The following is a 21,117-nucleotide window of genomic DNA, read 5'->3' on the forward strand; positions in this document are numbered from 1 at the left end:
GTAGAGAAATTGAATTGCACATATATTGCTGGTGGGGATGTTAAACAGTATGGTATAGCTTCTTTTGAAATAGTTTGGTGTTTTCTTATAAACTAAACTACATTTATCATACAACTCAACAATTGCACTTTGTAAAATTTGTTTAAAAGTCTATTCTTTCCTCATTGATTTTTCTTGACAACCTGGTTGAAAATCAATTATGACATAAATGATCATTTCTAGTCTCTCAACTCTATTGCATTGATCTATATATATGTCTATTGTTATGTCAGTTATCTTCATTACTGTAACTTTGTAGTGAGGTTTGAAAAAGGAAGAATTTCTTCATCCAAAGTTTGTCTAATTTTATTGATCTATTTCAGGATTGTTTTGGCTATTCTGGGACGCTTGTCTTTCCATATGTATTTTAGGATCAGCTTGTCAATTTGTGCAAAAAACAAACAACAACACTCCTGGGGTTATTAGTGATTGAATTAAACTTGTAGCTCAGTTTGGGAGTATTGCCGTCCTAACAATGTTAGGTGTTCTGACCCATGAACATAAAGTGTCTTTCCATTTATTTACACATTCTTTAACTTATGTCAACAATATTTTGTAGTTTTCAGTGTATATGTCTTCCATTTCTTTTGTTAAATTTACTCAAGTATTTTTCTCTTTAATATACTTGTAAAAGAATTGTTTTCTAAATTTTTTTGGATTGCTCTTGTATAGAAATACAATTGAGATTTTTAAAAATATTGAGCTTTTATCCTGAAACTTTGCTGAACTTGTTTACTGGTTCACAAAGTTTATTAGTGAATTCCTTAGGATTATTTGTATGCAATATCAGGTTATGTGCAAATATAGTTTTACTTCTTTCTTTACAATCTGTATGCCTTTAATGTATTTTCCTTGTATAATAAATCATCTAGAAATTACATTAGAATGTTGAATAAATGGGGCAAAAGTGGACAAGCTTATGTTTTTGGTGATCTTACATGGGAAGCATTCAATCTTTTACCACTAAGTGTAATGTTAACTGTAGGAAATTTTCGTAGGTGCCTTTTATCAGATTGCGGAAGTACCCATCTATTCTTAGGTTACTGAGAATTTTAATAATGAAAGGGTATGGAATTTTGTCAAATGCTTTTTCTGCATATATTAAGAAGATCATGTGTTTTTTTGTGTTTTATTCTTTTACTTATTGATTTATTTTCATATTTTGAACCAATTTTACATTCCCGGGATAAATTCCACTTGGCGATGTTGTATAGTCCTTTTTGTATGTTCCTGGATTAGGTGTCCTAGTATTCTGTTGAGGATCTCTATATCTGTATTCATAATGGATATTGATCTATAGTTTTATTTTCTTGCAATGTTGTTGTCTGGTTTCTTTCAGGATAATACTGGCCTCCTTGTAAAATTAGTTGAGAAATGTCCTCTCATCTTCTATTTTTTTGAAATGTTTGTGAAGAATTTGTGTTAATTTTTAAAAAATGATTGGTAGAAGTCACCAGTGAAGTCGTCTGTGTCTGGGCTTTTCTTTATGGAAACATTTATATATTTATTTATTTATTCATTCATTTATTATTTATATTGTCTATATATGTTAAAAATTCAACACCACTTTGTTATTATTATCTATTTTTTGTCTTTTAAAAGAGCTGAAAGAGGAGAGCAAGTATATATCTCTAGAATTTTTATATTATCCTTCTTATTTGCAATGTCTGGTTATTTTTGTTTCCTCTTGTGGATTAGAGTTACCATCTGATGTCATTTTTCTCACTCTATGTATCTGAGTTCCCATCTATCTCCTTTGTGCTGTTATTATGACATAGATCTTTTCTGTATGTTATAGCCCAACAATACAATTATCTTAATATTGTCCTTTGCATTAATTTAAAAAAATCAATTAAGAGATTAAAAGGTGAAGAAATATGCAATTATGTTATGTCTTTCATGTTTACCTACATTTACTGGTAATTTTTTTTTAAATATATGGATTTAAATAATTGTCTGGTATCACTGGTGCTCTGTCTGAAGAACTTTAGTATTTCTTATATGGTGGGTTTACTAGTAATGTATTCTTCCACTTTATCTTCATTTCTTAAAGATAGCCTTTCTTTATATGTAATTTTTGGCTGACATGTTTCTCTTAACCAGTTTGAATATGTCACTTCACTGACTTTTGGCCTCTGTAGTTTCTGATGAGTTGTCAGCTTCTAATCTTATCAAGGGTCCTTTATACATGAGGTTCTGCTTCTCTCTTGCTGCTTTCAAGACATTCTTTGTTTTTGGCTTTTGCAGTTTGATTATGATGTGTCTAGTATGGATCTCTTTGAATTTATCATATTTGGAATTTATTGAGCTTTTTGGATATGTGGACTAATGTTTTTCACCATCCTAATGTTTTCACCAGATTAATGTTTTCAGCAATTATTTCTTTGAATATCTTTTCTGCCTTGTAGTCTCCTCTCCTATCTCTCATTATGTTTTCATTTGCATTCTTGATGGTGTCCCACAAGTCTCAAAATCTTGTTAATTTTTCTTCATTCTTTTCTTCTGTCTGTTTCTCAGAGTGGAAAAATCTCAATTGTTCAATCTTCAAGTTTAATGCTTTTTTTCTCCTGCCTGCACTATCCTGTTGCTTTGTATTTTTACTGAATTTTACTTCAGTTTTTGTACTTTTCAACTCCAGAGTTTCTATTTGGCCTTTAGAAAAATTCTCTTGATATTTTATCTTTGTTGAGACATCATTTTCACACTCTTCTTTAGTTCTTTCTAAAGATATGGTTCCTTTTAGTTTTTTGAACATATTTATAATAGCTGAGTTAAGCTTTTGTCTAATATGTCTACTCTCTAGAATTCCTCAGGGAAAACTTCTTTTGATTGCTTTATTTTTTCCTTGCATGTGGCATACTTTCTTGGTTATTTATATTTCTAATATTTTGTGTTGCAAACTGGATATTTAAAATAATATATGGCTATCCTAGAAACTAGATTTTCTCCTCCTTTCAGTTTATTGTTATTACTGGTTGTTGTTGTTGCTGTTTGTTTGTTTACTGACTTTTTTAAACTAATTCTGTACATTTAAAAAAAATAATTTTTATTTATTTATTTATTTATTTGCTGCATTGTGTCTTCGTTTCTGCATGCAGGCTTTCTCTAGTTGCAAAGAGCTGGCACTACTCTTCGTTGTGGTGCATGGGCTTCTCACTGTGGTGGCTTCTCTTTTTGCAGAGCACGGACTCTAGGTGCGCGGGCTTCAGTAGTTGCAGCATATGGGTTCAGTAGTTGTGGCACATGGGCCCTAGAGTGCACAGGTTTCAGTTGTTGTGGTGCACGGGCTTAGTTGCTCAGCAGCATGTGGGATCTTCCCAGAAGAGGGATTGAACCCATGTCCCCTGCATTGGTAGGCAGATTCTTAACCACTGTGCCACCAGGGAAGTCCCTAATTCTGTACATTTTTAAGGCAAATTCTGTACATTCTTTGCTGTGTCTGGCTACTGAAATCTCTGTCATGTTAGCCTCATGATCATTGAATGATTGAACAGAAATTGCCTGGAACCAAAAAGGTCTCCCAGTTTTTGCTGAGAGCATCTGGGTGCATGTTGTGGCAACACTAGCCCGATAGTTTCAAATCTGCCTTAGACTTCACTTCTTTCCTATCAGAGTTTTAAGTTTGATCAGAGGTGAGAGCTCATTGTCTTCTCAGGTCTTTCTTGAGCTTGTGCACAGCTCTGGGCATGCACATAGACCTACACATGTGTATACTTCTAGATTTTGAGAAATATAGTTCTAGATTTCTAGAAATTTTCAAAGTCCCTTTTGGACTTACTATTCCATAACTTTTCCTTCTAAACATTTTGATTAGGTTATTGTCTGTCCCAGTTGATATTTACCACTTGAGGCACATGTATTCTTAAATAATTACTGCTAATATTTCTGAAAAAATGTTCCAGGGAAAATGCTGTTCACACTGGGAAATCTCTGGGTCAGTTTAAACAAGCCCTGCTGGTGGCATTTTCCAGGGAATGTCCAGACAGATCCAACAGTAATAATTCTCTGGGAATGTGGCTTTGGAAGGCCCCAAACCTTAGCCTGACCTTTCTAGTAGTGGCCAGGCTGCTGGTTTCCACTGTGGTTCCAGGTTATTCCAGGTTTTCAAGGGTGCTGCAGATCTCAGGAAAGAGTTACAGAAACAGAGCAAATTAAAACATCAGAAAGCTCACTATTCTTCACAAGAGTTAGCCATTTTTCTCTAAGAAATATTCCGTGGATTGTTGCAAGTCTTTAGTCAATTTCCAGAGTACTGAAAAAGTTGGTTTTGACACTTTTTCCAATGTTCTTATTGCTTTTATCCAGGAGAGCACTTTAAGAGGTCCTTATTCTGCCATTTTGAATCTATTGTACTTAGAATGAATCAATCTTCTTAAATGTGTAGATTGATATTTTTCATCAAGTTTAGGACATTTTCATTCATTGTTTCTTTGAATAAGTTTTTGCCCCTTTATCTTTCTTCTTTGTTTCTTGTATTTAATTATGTATCATGCACTTAATAATATCCCATATTTCTCTGAGGCTCCATTCATTTATCCTCCTTTTTTCTCTCTGTTCTTCAGACTGCATAATCTCTATCAATCTATCTTCAGTTTTACTTATTCTTTTTTCTGCCAGTTCAGATATATTTTTGAGCTCCTGTAGTGATTTTTTTCTTTTTGTTTTTGCACATCTTATCTCCAGAATTTTCATTTTTAATATAATTTCAACAGTTTACTGATATTCTCTATCTTATGATAGAAGGAAAGTCATCACACTTTCCTTCAATTCTCTCAAAATGTTTTCCTTTAGTTGTTTGAATATATTTATGATAGCTGTTTTGAAATATTTATCTGCTGAGTGCAACATCTTGCTTCCCTCAAAGGAAATTTCCATTGCTTGTTCTTTTTACTATTTATGGGACACATTTTCTTATTTCTTTGCATGTATCATAATTTTTTTAAACTGAACAATTTTAAATAATATGTTGCAGCAATTCCAGATGCTGAAATGGCCTCCTCCTTCGGCCTTGTTGTTTGTTTGTTTGATTGCTTAATTTTTTTAGTGACTTGGCTAAGTTAGTTCAGTGAAGTCTATTTTTATTGCAGTGTGAAGCAGAAATTTTTCTTCAGAAGACACAGCTTTAGGCATACATATTGTCTTCCTTACCAGTAGGACCACTTTAGATTTTTAGCCTAGAAAATTTGGAGGATATCACATTAATCAAGGAGTAGACTCGCAGAGGGCATCATATTCACTGCAGTTTGGGATGCATTGACTCTTAAAGGAAGCTATATTGTAGACAATTTTGATAAATCTATTCTGGAGTTATGTGTTTATCATAAGAGTACAGATTTTAATTTTGATGATATTACCAAGGAGCAGTAAAGAGAAAAGAAGAGAGGTTTAATGATGGTATGTTTTTTGGACACTGAAATTTAAGGCTTGAAGGAGGAAAAGGAACCAGCAATAGATTTTTTTTTCAAAGAGCAATGAGAGAGGTAAGGCAGCTTCGATAATGCAGTTATCAAACCACAGAGAGCATTTCATGAAATGTGGAGAATGATAATAACATTTGCTGCAAGTTTATTGTGTTAAGGCACTTTAAATGAGCAATTGAGCAATTACATTAAATTCTCAGAATCGGCCTAAGAAGTAAATGAATTATCTCTGTTTTATAGATGAAGTCACTGAAGCTCAGATGAGTAATATAACTTATCTATGATAACCCAGCTAATATGTGGCAACAAAGGATTTGAACCTAGGTCTATCTGAACCTAGACCTAATTTCTTGTCCATGGTGTCTTCATACTGGTTAACCATGTCAAATGTCAGAGAGTTCAAGAAGGTATTGAAGAACGATCCATCAGAATGGGTGATTATGATGCATTTGACAACTTTTAATAGACCAATTGTAGTACAGAAGAGGGAGTAGAAACCAGATTTAGGGATTTGATTTGTAGAATGAGCATAGAGAATGTTGTTGGCATAAGGAAAATGGAATTATTCAAGCGAGGAAGAAAAAAGGTTAGCAGTATATGATTGAAATAACTTTGGAGCCAGGCTATACTGAGTTCAAATACTGTCTTTCCCAGTCATTTAATCTTGGGCTCATTAACTAACCTCTTTGAATGTCAGTTTCCTCATGTGTAAAATGGAAATTCCTATCTTGCAGTTTTGTTGTGAGGATTACAGATAATGGATGTAAAATACTTTATATATTAGGCATCTATTCATTGAAGGAATTGAGATAGGATTTATGATGCAAAAGGGGCTAGTGTTGTAAGAGGAGGTAGTCTAAAGTATTTTACCCAGTAGCTATTATTATTATTATTATTTCCAGTAGTGGTCCTTATGTTTTTGGGGAGATCCCATACTTCTTTCAGAATTTGATGGAAGCTTTGAATTCTCTTCTAGAAAATTTCATATACACACATGTTAAAGATAATTTCTGTGGCTTCACTCATCCAATGAAGGTTAAAAAATAATAATTTACATGTATTGAATGTTTACTATATGTCAGATACTACTATAAGTTCTTCATATACATTAACTTCTGTTCATTTTAAGATGAAGAAATAGGCTCAGAGAGGTTAAGAAACTTGCCTAAGGTCACACAGCTAGTAAGTAGGATGGTTAGGATTCAAACCCAAACCACTCTACTATGTTGCTTTATAAATTCATATGTTGAAAATGCCACATGTAAAATGACATTATTTGCAGAACAATTTTCAACAGCAAAAAATTACAAACCACCTAAACCACCAGTAGAGAAGAATTAAATTAATTATTAGACAATCATAATTGTCAAAAATTATTGGTACCTCCTTATTTTTACAGATAGGCAATTATGTCTAAGATAATTTACTAAGTGGAAAATCAAGGTGCAGATGAATGTATATAGTTTACTACTTTCTTGTATTAAAAATGAGAGAAAACATATATATGTATGTGCTTGTATGTGCATAGAGTATCTGTGAAAGCGTAAATAAGAACCTAAATATGGTAGTTGCCTCTGAAGGAGGGAAGCTGAGTAAATCTTATCTCAGCCTGCATTTTATTCTATCACTAAGTATATACATCCCTAACTTTCTAAATTAGATTTTAAATTCCTTAAGAGCAAGGACTTGTCTTATTCATCACTGAGTCCACCCAAACACAACCTAGCACAGGGTCTTGCAATTAGTGAATGCTCAATTAACATAGCTACTCTGAATTCAAATGAATAAAAGAAAGTACTCTGAATTCAAATGAATAAAGGATAGTAAAGACAGAGGAGATAGCAAAGAGAAAGCCAAAGGTACATTTGAAGACAGCCAAAAAGGCTCTACAGAGAACATGTAACCTTCATGTTAATGTTAGAATAATATGATATAGATGTTATCAGTTGATTCCCAGCATGAATGTTTAACTATGTCTATAGTTATTTAGTCATAACATTTTGACTGAATTTTTAAACAATCACTTATGAATCCCTATGAAACATGATTTGAGACAAAGATTCTCAAGGTGTGGTCTACAGATCCCTGGAGGTGCTGAGACTCTTTCAGCGGGCCCTCAAGGTCAAAACTATTTTTGTAACAATACTAAGACATTTTTACTTTTTCACTGTATTGACATTTGCACTGATGGTACAAAATATATGGAGGGTAAAACTTCTGATGCCTTAATATAAATCAAAGCAGTTGTATCAAAGTATTCTAGTATTCTTCACTGCCATACATTTATGGGTAGAAAAAGCAGTTTCACTTAAGAATGTCCTTGATGCAGCAACAAAAAATTATTAATTTTATTAAATCTTGACCCTTGAGTACAAGTCTTTTAATGTTTTGTGTAAAAAATAGGAAGTATATATAAAGTACTTCTGCTGCACATCAAAGTATAATGGTTGTCTCAAAGAAAAGCACTTGTAAATTATTTAAGGTTTGTGCTGAACTAGACACTTTTTCATGGGACACAATTTTTACTTGAAAGGACTGAAAGAAATTATAGTTGTTCAGATTTGGGTATCTGGCAGACATTTCTTAGAAATGATCAAAGTAAACCTGTCGCTTCAAGGAAAAACAACTGACAAGTATTTGTTGCCAATATTAAAACTTGAGTTTTCAAGTAAATTAGAAATTGGACAACTTGCACCCATCATCATGTACTTGACAGCTTCCTATTACTTACAGACTTTTCTGATGAAATAAGTGGTGATTGTAGCAGATGTGGTGCGTTTTTGATTCTGTATAGTGAACTGTATCAGGAGTAGCATAACTCCATGAACCAATATGTTCCAAGAGACCAATTCAAGTTGTTACAAATAATGGACGACTAAAAGACCAATTCAAAATACAAGATATATCAATGAATTTTAATAAAATAGAGTGGGAAAAATTCCTTGATGTGCTTTCAGAATCCACATTGCAATTATCCTGTAAAAGGCTACTACTAGTTTAGTTTTCGTGTTGTAACAAAGAATATGTACACTCAAATGAAAGGATTATTAAAATGCTCACCTTTTTTCATCTCATCCACATGAGACCATATTTTTTCTCCTAAATTACAACTGAAACAATATATCACAACAGATTGAATGAAAAAATAAATATATGAGAATCCAGCTTTGTTCTGTTAAAGAGGTTTGCAGAAATGTAAAACAATGTCACCCTTCTCACTATTTTTTAGTAAATTAGTTATATCTCATAAAATATATGCTATTTATGTTAACATACAATGTATTTATTATTTTAAGTGGATTAATAAATTAGAACTTTTATCGAAGTATAGTTGATTTACAATATTGTGTTAGTTTCAAGTGTACAGCAAAGTGATTCAGTTATAATTTTCAGATTATATTCCATTATAGGTTATTAAAAGACATTGAATATAGTTTCCTGTGTTATACAGAAAATCTTTGTTATTTATTTTATGTATAGTAGTTTGTATCTGATAGTCCCATACTCCTGATTTGTGCCTCCCCCACACCCTCTTCCCTTTGGTAACCATAAGTTTGTTTTCTATGCCATCAATTTTAAATGCCTAATATGGGAAATATTGATAGCATTGACTTGAAACAAATAGACTGCCAGATATTTCTCCAACAAAATGGGTTTATCAGGATCAACAGAGAATTGCAATTTGGGGTCTGTAAGCATGAAGAGCCAAGTGCAAGTCCCCACACAGAAAGGGAAGGAGAGTGTTTTACAGAGAGGAAAAGAAAGTTTGGAGGGTGATAGTAAACAGCGAGTCCATGGCTTTTCATTCACTGAGTACTTGCCAGGAAAGAAGAGGAGTCTTTCTTCTTCTTGCTGGGCTCAGTTGCAGTTGCAGAGCATGAGAGCTCCACCTTCTGGACTCCGAACTCTATTTAATTGAAGTTTTTGTTTATTAATTATTTACAATAGATACAACCCATATAAGCAAAAGCTTTTTGGGATCCTAAATAAGTTTTAAGAGTGTAAAGAGATCTGAGACAAAAAGCTTGAGAATTGCTTATTTGAGGAATTTGATTTAATTGCTGATTTGAGGAATCTTTTCTTCTTGTCAATGCCTGAAATTCCAGACACTTGGAATCCATTCTCATGTGTTTGCAGTGCCCAACGCCTAAAAACCCTTCCTGTTTTAGTATTAAAGATATAATCACATCAAATTCTTTTGTGACAACAGAAACCCAGAGGGTCTGGAAAAGCACCCTATCCTTGGAGAGAAAGTTGAACAAAAAGGTCAGAAAAGGAAGGTAGGGCACAAATATAGCCTTCACCTATTCCATCATTTCTCAATGGTCAGTCCTAGTGATATTTATAAATTTAGTAAACCTCCTAGCAAGGAACCCAAAATAAGAAACCTAGAGAAGAAATATCTTTCCTCATCCCTTGTCCTCTTGCCCATTGTTCATGGCTTTGACTATATAAAAACCAAACAGATGACCAAGAATTTTGGGAAAGCTTATCATTCATGTTAATTCACAACATGTATATACAACCAGCCAGTTAGCTGAAGGAACCCTCTTCTTATGGAAATTTTCTGAAATACATTTCTTTAGAAATTCACATCCTGTGAGACTAACCATTTCCCTTTTCAGGACTGTAGGTTCCTCACACGGTGTCTCAAGAAGTTGCTCTGTGCTAATATCTGTCTCCAAAACAAACCTCTAGGGTTCAGGGAAATTAACTCCTCTTCCAGTTACAAAGTAAGGTTTTCTCATTGAAGAAAGATACTTTAGTGTATGACTCAAAAACGTTTTAGTGAAAAATATGCAAAAATTAAACCCCTTCAAAGACTGATTTATTCCTATTTGTGAAGGTTCATTTCCTCTTTCATTTTACTGATTACAGTTTTAAGTGCTCTTTTAAGAAAACTAATTCTTTTGAAATTACTCTTTATCTTCATTCTTACTGTCACTGCCCTAATCCATGCTCTTATTACCTTAAATTTAAATTATTGGCATTTCCTTCAATAGGACTCTCCACCTCCTGTTTCATCTCTTCTCCAATGCATTCTGTGCACCTTTGTCTCAGCAATCCTTCATGGAATGGAAGAAAAGAGGTTGGGCTCTGGAGCCAGACATACTTGGGTCTGAATCTTGCCTCTCTCACTTATTTGTTGTATGATATTAGGGAATTTAATTACCCTCTCTGTGTTTCATTTTGCTTGTAGGTAGGATAGGACATAATATTAGTCCCTACTCCTTAGGATTTTTCTGAGGATTAAGTGAGAGGATGTGTGTAAATTGCCTAGAATGGTGACTAGTACATAGAAAGTACACAATAAATAAGAGTTTTTAATCTCCCTCTCTCAGCTCTGTTTAAAACCCGTCAATGATTTCCTGTATCCTATGGCTTCTATACTCTTAAGTTCTTCTTTGTATGGTTTCACCCTCTGAGTTTCTTTCCTGCTGTTCCCTAGCATGCCCTATGCTTTAGTCAAAATTTTGTCCTCACTATCACACAAATAGTATGTTTACTCTTCATTTACATGCTTGGCAATATTTCTTCTCTCTCCTGGAGTCCCTTGACTTCCCCTTTCTCTTTAAGCTGGTATTTGCCAAATTTCAGATATGCATATGTCTCTCCATTGTTTTTGCTATGTCTACTTACCCTCTATACTATTATTTGTATGTGTGTTGTTTAATTACACTTTTTAAAACTTAGCTACCTACTTTAGCCTCATCCTAAGTAGTATTATGAATGAAATCATAGATGTGAAGTGCTAATTTTATTACATTTAAAGCCTAAAAACAAATGTATAACTTGAAAATGTTTAAACAGCGATTCCTTGTACCACCAAAAATAACCTTGCATGCCTCCATTGGGACATGTTTCACCCACTGGGAATACTACCGAAACCAAATTTGTCTATTGAGCAAAGACCAGCCAACCTTCCCCAACAGGTTTAACCCATACTGAACTCATCTTAACTTCCACACAATTTAATAGTAAATCATACTATTTATGCTCTCTATGTTATGTTTTCTAATTATTTTATGGAGTGATTAACCTGTCACTTAAACTGTATACTCTTGGAAGATAGAAGACATATTTTATGCTTCTGAAATCCACTCTTCCCACTCAGCATCCCCAAATTGATTGTTGTTATAGCTTCTTAAGTACTTATTGTAAGATTAGTTTTTAAAAGTGCAGGAATAATCTGTGTTTACAGAATCAGATATGGGAAACTCTTGAAGACAGTTTATCTAAAGCAATTAATACTCACTAGTTCTAATGCAAAAGGAATTGAGATCACAACTCACTCTTTCCTCTTTTTTTTTTCCACTTTTTGTTATACTATTGTTCCAGAAAGAATTGAAGATGGTTTAAAAGGATGCATACTATAGCAAGATAATATAAATAAAAAATAGGTGGAAAATAATAAAGAAAAATGGACAAGGATGTAAAATTAGAGCCATGAAAGAAAAGCACACCATAAAAATATCTCCAAACTTGCAGCCAACAGACTATAAATTAGTTCCAGGGTTTTCAGCAGATTATATAAAAAAAGACACATGACACAATTATCAGTATCTGTTAAGAATCGAATCAAACCAATTGCTTAGGAAAAATCTAGCTCTTCCCAGTACTAAGATCAGGTAGTATTCTTGGGTCCTCCTAGAAAACACAGTATATTGTAATAAATAATGCCCTCAACAACAGCTATCACACTTAATTTACTGTTACTGTTAGAGAAGACCTCAAAGCCTTTGAAGCACAGACTCATAAACTTTCTTAGGCCTAGGGAAGATATGATGTACCAGTTAAACTTTCAAAGGATACATAAGAGAGAAGGGAAGAGTTCAGAAGTATAGGCAAAGTGGGGCAGCTGTACTGTTTTTTAGACTTCTATGACTGGATACTTATTACTTGGTTTGAGATGATAATGATTCCTAGACTATCAGTCATACTCAAAAACTAAAGTCTCTCTTCTAAAAGTTAATTGGAGACGATTGTTAAATTATCGGCTTTTTTGGTTTGTCCACAGATTTACTCCTTTAATTAACACTAAAAACTTTACCTGAGTTGAAATATTCTTTGCCTAAACTGGGTCACTGTCTTCTGAGCTACTTTTGCTTCCCTTTTTAGAACCAATGAAAGGAGAAGACACTTGCATGCAAGAGAGCAATGAGGTAAGCTGGCAAGCTATTTTCTTAGCAATGTTAAGATGCTGTCTGGGAAATGAAAGTGGGCAGCCGTGACAGTAGCTAATTGTCAAGAAAGGGTTCCTTTTGTCCTTTTGTCCCAGGGTTTGGCTTTAAAGATCAACAGGTCTGGAACTTTCTTTGGCCAGAGAAGGATCATAGCCTAGGAAAACTGGCTTACACTGCCCAAACTCAGAAGGGATGGCTTTGTAACAGAAAGCTAATTTAATAATTTATATTGAAGACCAGAACTGCCAAATGAACTGAAATGTGTGTTGGCCTATCAGTGTATTCTTTCAGTAAGGATGCCAAGTCAGAAAACTAAATTAACAACAGATTGGAGCTGGATAAGTATATGAAATCAGAATTAAGAAGGGGATTGCAAGGTCAGGTATGTTTCATTTGATATACCTCAGCCAGGATGGGTACCCTCTTCCTTTACCAGTTCTCACAAGTCATGACCTTTTCATCAATCAATTCAAGTTCTCAGTTCCTAGTGCTGAAAGTGTCTCTTTTCCATCTCTTGATGTCCTTGAAATTTATATTAGTGATCTCTGAGTGTTGGGTGTGGCTCTATCTAGTTCTTGAATGATTCTAGTTTTACAAGAAAGCATGTTGCAGATGCAGGTTGCCCTTCTACAGAAATGTTGTCATCCACTTTAATCAGTCTTGTCCATAAATCCAGATGCTACTGTTTGATCAAACCCACAGTACTTTCTTTTCTCCTTTGTTATGGTTATTACCCAGAAGGCTCTTTGCTGCTCTAGGCCCTGGGTTCTGAATGTAGTTTCCACACATGCACAGAGAGGTTTGTGCTGGTTTGCAAGCCTTGTTTCTCAGAACTACTCTCAGACTTGGCTGATACTATAGTCCCCAAGTGTATGATCTTTCTTTACTTGCAACCTTATAAAGACTCCACAGACAAAGACTAAACCTTAGTTCACTGGAGGGAGACTGAAATATATATGGTTCATTTATTTATTCATTCATTATTTGAATATTTATTTTTTTCATTAATTCCTTCACATTCATTCAACAAGCATTCATGAAAGTACATCATGCTGGACTGGTTGGAAATGCAGGGATGAGTCAGACATGATCTTTGCCCTGAAGCAGTTTGCAATACACTAAGAGGATAAGAAATGTATAAAAATAAACAAACTACACATTAAATTATAAGCCTTGAGATGAGAGGTTGTGGAAAGGTACTCCAAATGCAGGGAATAGCTTAAGCAAAGGTAGTCTTACTACTGTTAGTTCTGACATGTATTTTTTTTTTGGCACTACTTCATAAGTTTATTGAAGGGAAAGGTTATTTTTCTATAGCTTTATAATTAAACTTTTTTAAACCCTCACAATTTAAACATAAGTCAAAATTATAAATAGTACCTTCCTAAATCTACATCATCATTAAAACTCCCAAAGTTCAATAAAATAATAAATCACAAATTGAACAAACTCAATTTAAGAAAATGTAATGGGAGTTGGAGAATATTCTCTGGTAGGTATTCTTGTGGTTTTCTCACTCTTTCTCTCTCAGGATTGAAGGAGTTGCAGTATTCTTGTTCTTAGGTAAACTCTCTTCAGATTTTGCCTCAGAATCCAATCCTACCATAGACCCTACTGGAATCTAGTGAGATGGATAGGCATGTGGGTTGTTGTTGAAAGAGACAGGGTAAGAAACAGTGAAACCATGAGGAAGGCCGGTATACAGTCATTATTTGGTGTTGAACACCCTTTAGCTCTCTGCTCTTTGAATTTCTTGCACGAATGAAGTAAAAACTAAATGAAACTTGAGTAATGTCTTCTGCTCAAGGGACTTACCTTTGGTCTGTGTAAATATGGTTTCTGTGGTGAGACACCAAATGCACTCAACTTCCTCTTTCAACAACAAATTTGTCAGTTATCAGTAAGCTCCGTGCCACCCAGACTTAGGCTTTTTCGCCCCCAGCTCCCTGCAAAGAAACAAGCCCAGCAAGGCTCCAGGGTAAGTTATAGCTTAATATGTGGGAATTGGTATAATTCCATGTGGGAAGATTGGTGCGGACATGAAGATCCGGGACAGAGACAGATGTGAGACCAGTGTCCAAATTGAAAATGGTCCCTGGTTTCTTATTTCAGACTTATTACAGCAGGAGCAATCGTGATTTCCCATGAGTCTGACTAGAGTACAAAGTGAGGGTTAATGCCATCAGTCCCCACCATTATTCCAGAAGCATGGAGTCTGTGATGCAGCTCAGTCTTTGCTGAAGGTTCTTTGTTTCTTCATCAACAAGGGAAGATGGCACAAAGTGGTAAGAAAAGAGTATGGTCAGTGAGATTCATTGGGACAGCTTGACCTATTCAGTCGGAAAAAGAGGATTTGGATTTCTGCTCTGTATAAATTATCTAGTTGCTTAGTGAAGGAATATTTTTATGTATAAGCTCCTTGCTTTGGTAAGCTTAACTTTCACAGATACAGCAACAGATAGAAAATTCTCAGGAGAGAAAGAAAGAAAGTCGGATCATAGATTTTGGAGCTGAAGGAGCTCTTAGAGATCCAAATCCCTCACCATACAGATGGGAAAACTGAGAGACAGTGAAGTGAAGACATTTAAGATCACCCAGCTAGTTAGTCGCAGAGCTGGAACTAGAACATGTGTCTTCTAAATTATGGTCTCTTTTTCCTACAGAAGCCAGTATCCCCCAGAGAATACTGTAAATATATTTATAACTGTGTTGGATTTTAGGTTAGGAAAGGAGAAAATATCCCAGATGACAAAATCTGTTGAAATGATTTCAAAGTCTGTTCAGAGGCATTTCTCGATCCTTTTAAAGCTGCTTTTTGGCCCAAGTTCAGACCTACTGGATAGCAGAGCCCCAAAAAGAGGCACCTATCTTTTCAGTAATTATTGTTCTTATTACGTTGAGTGCTAGCAATCTCTCTGGTTCTGAGACAAGATGACTGAGTCAAAAGGAGACTTCCAGTTGGGTAATCCTTCAAGGTGGACTGTGCCACAACAGTTGGTACCAGGATCATTTGGATAGAATGATAACAAGCTTTATTGTGCTTTTTGGGTGGAGTAGTCTCAGTCCCAAGGATCCTGCAAGTGGGAACATTTTTATTTTGGTTTTTCAAATGGACGCAGGAGTCCTTACCATTTCTATTAATTGAGGAGTTTATCCCTTAGCTGTGACACAGTAAAATTATTCACTGTTGAAAATATGTGATAGGTTGATATATTGAGGCTGAAAATAGCCTGAACTATATTGAGAATCAAGTCATGCATTTTGGGTAATTATCTTTGGAATGGTTCCTTTTGAACAGAGGGCCTTCTTTGAACAAAACAGTTCCTTTTTGGGCTCAACTGGAAAAGTTTTTGTGTTCAAGTTGTGCAGACTGCTCAAATCCTGGCAGTGGTGGAGCACAGGGCTTCAAATGAGTAAGCATACTTCTGGATGGTTTTGGGTAGCTTTTCACAGCTAGTTGTGTTTGAGATAAGTCAGTTGATGTCCTAAGAGGCAGGACAGTCTATGGACCTAATAAAGAGGACAGAACTGTCTTTGTGAAACCATCTTTTCTAACTGTTCCAACAATCAGAGCAATGACTGGCAGGAAGTCTATGCTTTATTTAAAAACCTTTGCTTAAAAAGTCTCTTATATTTCAGGTCGGGATATTTTATATTTAAGTGTTCATCTAGTATTGATTCACATGCATCACAGGCAGAGTGATGAAGTATATGAACCAACACACAGAGAGACAAAAAGTTTTGGTTCTAGCTCAAGTTCTGCCAATGATTCAGTTTTGACCTTGGGCAAGTTGCTTTATTTTTCTGGGTCTCAGTAGCCTCACCTATAATAAGGGGGGGAGGGGTTTGAAACAGATGGTCTTCAGTTTCCTTCCTAGTAATACAAATGTTTGACTCTAGGCTCCTTGTGCCTGAGAAGAGCTGCATATCATGAAGTGGTAAATAATGGGACCATAGTAGGGAAATCTAACTACAGTGAACCTTCTGGAAATACAGTTTAGATCTCAAAGGGAACTCAGTAATCTTTGCTAAGGGCCATTATACTTCTTTCAGAGTAACGTCATCATGAGAGCTTCAACTTTTAGAGCACAGGCAAGTGTTTTGTAAATAATTTCCTTTTTTTTCAAATGATAAGATGCAAACATACAAGGGAGCGAGTTCTGAAATCTGATTTCCACAATGACAGTGTCACTCAATCAATATTTCTCAATCTTTTAAGTACAAAGTTCCATTTGAAAAACAAAAATCTCACTAAAATGTTATTGTGGACTTGCTTAACTAGGAACCAGACCTTGGACTCCTAGAAAAACCTATCCCATCACATTGACATTTTCCAAATACTGTGGGCCCAACAGCCAAAAAGATTTTTTAGATCTGCACTTTCAGCAGTTTGTATTATATGGACAATAATTTTGATTTCCAAATATATTTACTGTAATAAGGAATTTTCTTTTCAAGTAACACATGTTTTCCACTTTTCTACTTTAAGAATTATTACATTGGTCTTACTAAATATTTCTCACACCTATGCTTTTGGGGAGATTTTCTAAACTCAGAAAAGTACAGCATCCAACCAAAGGCTCATGGAGATTACTCTCTGTACAAATAAAGTGGAAATGAACTGAGATTTATTTAACGTATACGGTGTACCAGACATTAAAATAAATACATTTTCTACTTAAAGATGTACATTTTCTTTTTCTTTTTTTTTTAAAACATCTTTATTGAAGTATAATTGCCTTACAATGGTGTGTTAGCTTCTGCTTTATAACAAAGTGAATCAGTTATACATATACAATATGTTCCCATTTCTCTTCCCTCTTGCATCTCCCTCCCTCCCACCCTCCCCATCCCACCCCTCTAGGTGGTCACAAAGCACCGAGCTGATCTCCCTGTGCTATGTGGCTGCTTCCCACTAGTTATCTATTTTACATTTGGTGGTGTATATATGTCCATGACACTCTCTTACCCTGTCACATCTCACCCCACCCCCTCCCCATATCCTCAAGTCCATTCTCTAGTAGGTCTGCGTCTTTATTCCCGTCTTGCCACTAGGTTCTTCATGGCCTTTTTTTTTTTTTTTCCTTAGATTCCGTATATATGTATTAGCATACTGTATTTGTTTTTCTCTTTCTGACTTACTTCACTCTGTATGACAGACTCTAACTCCATCCACCTCATTACAAATACCTCCATTTCATTTCTTTTTATGTCTGAGTAATATTCCATTGTATATATGTGCCACATCCTCTCTTTCCATTCATCTGTCGATGGACATTTAGGTTGTTCCATGTCCTGGCTATTGTAAATAGAGCTGCAATGAACATTTTGGTACATGACTCTTTTTGAACTATGGTTTTCTCAGGGTATATGCCCAGTAGTGGGATTGCTGGGTCGTATGGTAGTTCTATTTGTAGTTTTTTAAGGAACCTCCATACTGTTCTCCATAGTGGCTGTATCAATTTACATTCCCACCAACAGTGCAAGAGTGTTCCCTTTCCTCCACACCCTCTCCAGCATTTATTGTTTGTAGATTTTTTGATGATGGCCATTCTGACCGGTGTGAGATGATATCTCATTGTAGTTTTGATTTGCATTTCTCTAATTATTAATGATGTTGAGCATTCTTTCATGTGTCTGTAGGCCATCTGTATATCTTCTTTGGAGAAATGTCTATTTAGGTCTTCTGCCCATTTTTGGGTTGGGTTGTTCGTTTTTTTGTTATTGAGCTGCATGAGCTGCTTGTAAATCTTGGAGATTAATCCTTTGTCAGTTGCTTCATTTGTAAATATTTTCTCCCATTCTGAGGGTTGTCTTTTGGTCTTGTTTATGGTTTCCTTTGCTGTGCAAAAGCTTTTAAGTTTCATTAGGTCCCATTTGTTTATTTGTGTTCTTATTTCCATTTCTCTAGGAGGTGGGTCAAAAAGAATCTTGCTGTGATGTATGTCATAAAGTGTTCTGCCTATGTTTTCCTCTAAGAGTTTGATAGTGTCTGGCCTTACACTTAGGTCTTTAATCCATTTTGAGTTTATTTTTGTGCATGGTGTCAGGGAGTGTTCTAATTTCATACTTTTACATGTACCTGTCCAATTTTCCCAGCACCACTTATTGAAGAGGCTGTCTTTTCTCCACTGTATATGCTTGCCTCCTTTATCAAAGATAAGGTGACCATATGTGTGTGGGTTTATCTCTGGGCTTTCTATCCTGTTCCATTGATCTATATTTCTGTTTTTGTGCCAGTACCAAACTGTCTTGATTACTGAAGCTTTGTAATATAGTCTGAAGTCAGGGAGCCTGATTCCCCCAGCTCCATTTTTCGTTCTCAAGATTGCTTAAAGATGTACATTTTCTATTTAATCTTTACAATGATATATGTTGCAAGCACTATGATCCTAATTTTATAAATGAGGAAACTGAAGCCAAGAGATATGAAGTGAGTCTTTTCAGGCTAGACAGCTGATAATTGTGTCAAGATATGAATCCAGGTCTGCCCAAAGAACACGATTCTTTCCATCTCCAAAATGCTGCCCCAAGTACAAAAATGATGAATAATTAGGCCTCCTTCTTACCTGATTAAAAATCCAGTAAAGATGCATGCAGGGAAGTTCAATTCCAACTTTAAGATATTAGTTTGTGAATAGTCTAATTGCTTTAATTCATTTTAAGGACAAAATAATTTTCACTTCTAATTTATGGGAAAAATGTCTATACTTGCAGAATAGATACAAACTTTTGCGTTTCTGACATCAAGCCAGGTTATTTACAGTTGATTTGAATTAATTCAGGAAATGGCAGAGTTCCAGATTCCAGTTGCTCTTCTTTGGCTGTGGTTATGAGTGATTGAATGAAGGACACCATTGTCATGGGTATAGGACTGGCTTGGGTAATTCATGTGAGACTTCTGTGGTTTAAATAAGAAGAAAAAGGGGGGAAAAAGACAAGTTACATTCCCAAATGGCCTGTAGATATTTTCCCCTGGAGAGTGGGAAGGGCCTCCATCAGCAACATTTCTCTATTTAATTTTCACTTCTCCTCCCAAGATGACAAGCCCACATACTGGCCCTATTATCAAAGAAAATAGAAGACACAAATTTGGCAGACATGTTCATTTAGTGGTATTAGTGACTTAATGATGAGGGGTGAAAAGAGGGAGAGGACCGAGAGGGTAAAACTTTATAGAGCTGTACTAGGACAAGAGCAGTTACTTTGATGCCAGAAGCCTATGTTCTACACTCTTCACTCTGCCACTTGCATAGCATTCAGGTAAATGTGATCACTTCTTGGAGTCTCAGTTTCCTGATCTGTAAAATGGGGATGACATCCTCTGACCTAATTTGTTCTATATATATATATATATATATATATATATATATATATATATATATACATTTAATAATGATTAACAGCAATTATAGATGTAATAATGATGTGTAAAGTGTAAATCAGCAGGTAGGTTGAGATGGTGGCAGCTGTATCAATGATGGCAGTGGCAGTGCTGATGGTATTAGTTAAGGATGGGGGTTTAGAGGAGCCAGGCCCGTAACGTCATGGCAAGTTAGAGCAGAAGGTAGTTAAGATGATCCAGTTCATATTGTCTTATTTTAATAATGAGGGAAATGAAACCCACATAAGGGAAAGAGATTAGCAGGACAACACAAAGAGACAGAATTTGAATAGTTACTAGAATCCAAGTGTTTTAGCTCCAAATCCAGTGTTCTTTTTAATAAATTCTACTGCTTGAGATTCCCCATCCTATCTGTCTTGTTATATTCAGCTCACTACTCTTATAAATACATTGTTCCAATACTCTATCCATAGATCTATTATGGTTTGGGTTCATAGGCAAAACTCGTTAAAGATCCCTGGTTTTGATACTACCCTACACTGACACCTGGTGGGCAATCATTTGCCATATATGTATAGTTATAAAAATGCTAGAAATAGAACCAAGATTATTAGCTTCTTCATCTTTGAAGAATGGTCTTATCCACAGAAATGTTACCTTAAGGTATTTCTGTGCAACAAATTGTTTGCAGAGAAGAATTTTAGCTGTCTCTGCACATGAAGAGCCTCATTATGACTGAAATTGTAATAGCTGTGACTTTGAGAAAGAAACTTTATCCTGCTGAGCCTTCATTTTCTGATCCATAAAGGGATATAACAATAATTAACTCAGAGTTCTCTCAAAGATCAAAGATAATATATTAACAGCGCTTAGCTAAAAACTGACAGGATGCATGTGTAAACTTTTTGGACTTAGTATTTCACTGAAACTTAGGAGTCTGGTACAAATTCTGATGCCACCATAAAATAAGTTCATTTTGGCTGCAACTTTGTGAAAGCACAGCATTGAGCTAGTTCGTTGGGAAGTGAAGCTGCTTTTGGGTAGACATTATTGGTACCTATGATGTTCTTGGACTCAGACATAGTATGAGTCATATTTAGTGACATGACATACCTTTGTGTTCTGAGAC

Source organism: Balaenoptera ricei, chromosome X (genome assembly GCF_028023285.1).
Source record: "Balaenoptera ricei isolate mBalRic1 chromosome X, mBalRic1.hap2, whole genome shotgun sequence".
In the NCBI taxonomy this organism is placed as follows: Eukaryota; Metazoa; Chordata; class Mammalia; order Artiodactyla; family Balaenopteridae; genus Balaenoptera; species Balaenoptera ricei.